Source organism: Penaeus vannamei, chromosome 6, assembly GCF_042767895.1.
Source record: "Penaeus vannamei isolate JL-2024 chromosome 6, ASM4276789v1, whole genome shotgun sequence".
NCBI classification, from domain to species: Eukaryota; Metazoa; Arthropoda; class Malacostraca; order Decapoda; family Penaeidae; genus Penaeus; species Penaeus vannamei.
The window spans coordinates 13,701,894-13,706,893 of NC_091554.1; positions in this window are offsets into that span (position 1 = coordinate 13,701,894).

Genomic DNA, 5,000 nt, shown 5'->3' on the forward strand with positions numbered 1-5,000 from the left:
GCAGTGACGTTATTTTGTATTCTGTGTTCACTTATCAGTTATAGGTATTCATTTGCAGCTTATGAGTTGTCTTACTAGGTTCGCTCGTACGTATTTAGGCGCCCCCGCCGCTCGTACCTTACCGCCGCCTGAGGACGCACTCCCCTCAGCGCCGCCCGCGCATTCTGTGACGCCGCCTGAAGATGGGATTCCTTCAGCGCCGCCCGCTCACTGCAGTTCCGAAGCCCGAGCATATGCACTCTCGGCACCAGTTAGAAAATAACAAGCGAATCTACTTGATACTGATACACTGCCACAATACCTGCATCCTGTTTTTTTTTTACATTGCTTACGGCCTTTACACAATTGTGCCACTGTTTCTTATGTATTTTCTATTGTTTTTAGCTATATGAATTTAGACGGTTTGATTATGATGGGGACCATCATTTTAAAACCAGGGAGATATGTAACCCAGCTATTATGTTATATCTAATTACTATATGATACATATATATAATCTTACATGTTCGTCACATACGTATCTTCACACATACATATACATATGCATATACGCCTGACCATTGCTTCCTCTATTCATTCCTCTCTTCTTGCCTCACCAGACATTAGAATGTTGTGTTGTCTATCTCTTCCACAAGAGCTATGTATTGTTGTAACGCTTCCTTGTTCATCACCGTTCGTGACATGCTAACAACGTGACATGGTGCGATCTGTAAACCATTGTACAGGAGATCAGGCAGACTCCCTGCAGGGAGCTAAGGAGCAACAGCTTGCTCCGAGGAGCTGCCGCACTCCAACATCTTATTCAGTAAAGGAGTCAAGACATCTTGGTTGTCTACCTTAACCCCTTCCTCGCCACCTACCAACTCTTGTAGGACCCAACATTTGGGCTCTTACACACACACACACACACACACACACACACACACACACACACACACACACACACACACACACACACACACACACACACACACACATACATGTATATGTATATATATATATATATATATATATATATATATATATATATATATATATATATATATATATATATATATATCCACACACACACACACAAAATACATACGCACACACACACACACACATACACACACAGACACACACACACATATATATATATATATATGTATACACACACACACACACTCACACATACATATATGTATATACATACATATATATATATATATATATATATATATATATATATATATATATATATATACATATATATATAGTATATGATATATATATATATATATATATATATATAAATATATATATATATATATATATATATATATATATATATATATTTATATATATATATATGTATATGATATATATATATATATATATATATATATATATATATATATATATATATATATGCATATGTATATATGTATACTTATATGTATTCATATGTATGTAAGTGTGTGTGTGTGTGTATTTTTGGTTATCTTGTGATTATATGTTTGAGTATATTTATATTCAAATACTCACACGCTCACGCACCGCTAGGCGTTTGTTGAAATATTATAAAAGTATATAATGTCACGGGGTAAGAGATGCAATTAACGCGTCTGTTTTAAATCCTCATCATTTCCTTTCTACATTTACCACAATGGAAACTGGGCATGCGATGCTTCACGTAAACGATTTAAGACAAAACCGTCTTGTATTCAACTTAAAATCATCTGGGGAATAGCGCCATACACTGCTTCAGGCAAATCAGTCTCTTATATACTAGTCAGTTAGATTCAAGTTCATGCTCGACAACCAAGGTACTTCAAAATTCCTGAAAGAAAAGATTCTGGAATAGAACCTTATTTACGACATTCAATCTTTGTACAAAATAGCTTTTTATATTTCTTATAAAAAAAAGAAAGAAAATCACAAATATATACAAATCAATATACTCAGAACACTAATCTCTACCAGACCATAGGCCTATAATTTACCAATCAAACCTCTGCAGTGATGATCTTTTATTTTGTGGTTCCAAACAGGAACCTGAGCTTCATTTAGCATCACGGGTTTATCGGCATCCAGTTCCAGTTCATAAGTTGCCTTCGAATGTTCCTGTTCAAGTGGCCATAAAACCAATATGATTATAATTTCAACTGTCTGAATGTTATCATTATGCTCGGTGACGGTTTATTAACTGAACTAGTAGTCTAAAAAAAGAAAAAAAAATAGACATGTATGTACGTGTGCGTGTGCGTTTGTGAACATATAAGAACAGGGTGTGACATTCTAACCTTGGATATATAAAGAACTGATTATTGATATCATCAGGGTGTCTGGTGGCAGCAACCATTTATTTTCGTTTCATCTGAGCTTGATAACTTATAGGAACTGATTACCGTCTGCAGAATTCAAACCCCTGCTCATTTAACTAAATCTAATATTGCCATTAGTATGGAAAACAATATGACGAAAAAAGGGCAGAATTGGATAAAACAGACAAATATTATCCCAGATAAACTAGTCTGTTCTTCAGGAGAAAATGAAAGATAAAAAAAAAAAAAAAAAGATGCGACAGAAAAAAAATCGGATGAAATAAATCGCGCAGGTAGCAAAATATATTGAGGTCAGGAGTAAGAAATGAAATATCTTGAGAATTTATAATAAAATCAGATCTGCTTCAGAAATTCTAAACTGGTAACATCATTCCAAAAAAGAAAGAATAGGCGCTTTAAAACCGCTGAAGGGACTCGATGCAGAATTTGCTGATGGAAGGAATAAAAAATTTTCCGTCCTGACCCCGGGTGACAGGGCATTCGAGATGACCTTTCTTAACTTCCTGTTTTCTTCATATTCCATATCATGACCACTGGCTCTTGCTAGTGTCAAATGGGGAAGCTTTTTACCAGGCGAATGGGCATATTCGTGTGTTTTGTTCTTCCCCTCGTTGTTCCTGTTGTCCCTGGCTTCAACACAATCATATATATATATATATATATATATATATATATATATATATATATATATATATATATATACATATTATATAAACCAAAACGACGGGTACAGAACGAGACGAGGAGGGCATAATTCTTTGGGCGTAATATTACGCCAGCCGCCCATTAAGAAAGCATAAGCACCGGTTCGCTTAAAAAATAGTATAACAGAAATAATTCAAATAGGCAATTGTTCTTAGTAATGGCTCTTATGTGAATATTAATTTCCTTGTCTTTGTATAAGAAATTCATACGTATATAAGTGACAATTATTCAAGAATCAATATCACATGAAAATAATGATAATAAAAAAATAATAATAAAATTAAAAATAATGATAATGATAAGAACAATACTTGTAATAATAAAAATGATATAATAATAATAATGGTAGTAATAATGCTAATGATAATAGTAATGATACCAATGATAATAATAGCAATGGTAATTAAGAACAACTACAGCAAGAGTTATGATAATAATAGTAATAATGATAATAATAATGATAAATAATGGTAATAAAATAATAATAACGATTGCAATAGCAACAATAGTAATAATAATAATAATAAAAATGATACTACTACTATTAATGATGATGATGTTGCTAACAGTAATGATAATACTGATAATAATAATACTAATAATATTACTACTACTAATACCGATAATAATAATGATAATAATAATAATAATAATAATAATAATAATAATAATAACAATAATAATAATAACAATAATGATAATAGTAATAATAAAGATATTCATAACTAATGAAAACAAGTAATTTGGTGGAATGCATTTATTAGCTCTCATACAAGCGAGAAATTCTGCCATTTCTCTGCGCAGATACCTGTTTATAGTTATTGTCTCAGAGGTCTGAAGTCGCGGGAATCCTTTCCTGTCCTTGGATTCCTTACCTCCCTTGCTGGGAAGGTACAAAGCGCCGGTGGAGCCAGAGAAGGACTTACGCCACCTTTCCGGGTCAGTTTAAGGCCACGCCGGTTTAAGGCAGTTTCCACCGCGCGCGCCAACTTACCGTCGACGTGGACGCGGCCTAGGTCGTAATAATTGCTCCGTGGTGAGACCAGGGGCAGAGAAGACTTGCTGCTGGTCCTAGTGGTCCAAGAATTGATGGACTATGAGGCCTTATTCGTATCTTCAGCTGCTTGAATATTTGAAGGAAGTGGCGGCTGGGCATGAATATACACAAAACGTTTCGTCATAAAGGAAATTTTTCATTGGATGGCGTTCTAATTGCATATCACGATGTACAAAGAACCATACGCGTGCAGAATCAAAACAATAATGAACCCCTCGCGGCGTGGTGGCATACGGACAAAAAAATACTGGTCAAGCGTCTCCATGCGTCCTCTTCCTCCATGACGTCATGCGATTAGGCGAGTTGGGTCCAGATTCCACGCACGAGAGCGCGAGGAGTTCGGATGTTCACGAGGCGAGTTGAGACTGTTCGCGAACCCCGGGTGCAATGAACGGAGTGCGAACGCGAAACAAGGTGTCGGCTCCCGTAGGATTTATCAGCTTAATACTCCTCATCCTATTACCTCCCGTTTTGGAAGCTGATAAACACCTGGACAAAGAGCCAGACGCACGGGAACTACAGAAGAACCCCAAGCCGTTGTGTGACGCTGAAAAGTCCTACAGGCTGTAAAGACGCAGTAAGGGCTATCTTATCTGTTCCTGGAGGAATCCTGCTGAGGCATCACAGGAAGGTAGGACGCGAGGTTTGGAGTACGATCTGGAGGAATAAGGACCACGAGAAACAGGAGAAAGCAGGGAAGCACAATATGTTTACCAATCTTCCGACTCGCGCAAAAGTAATATGTGTGTGTGTCTGTGTGTGTGTGTACATATACATTCACACACACACACACACACACACACACACACACACACACACACACACACACACACACACACACACATATATATATATATATATATATATATATATATATATATATATATATATATATATGTGAATTTATAACC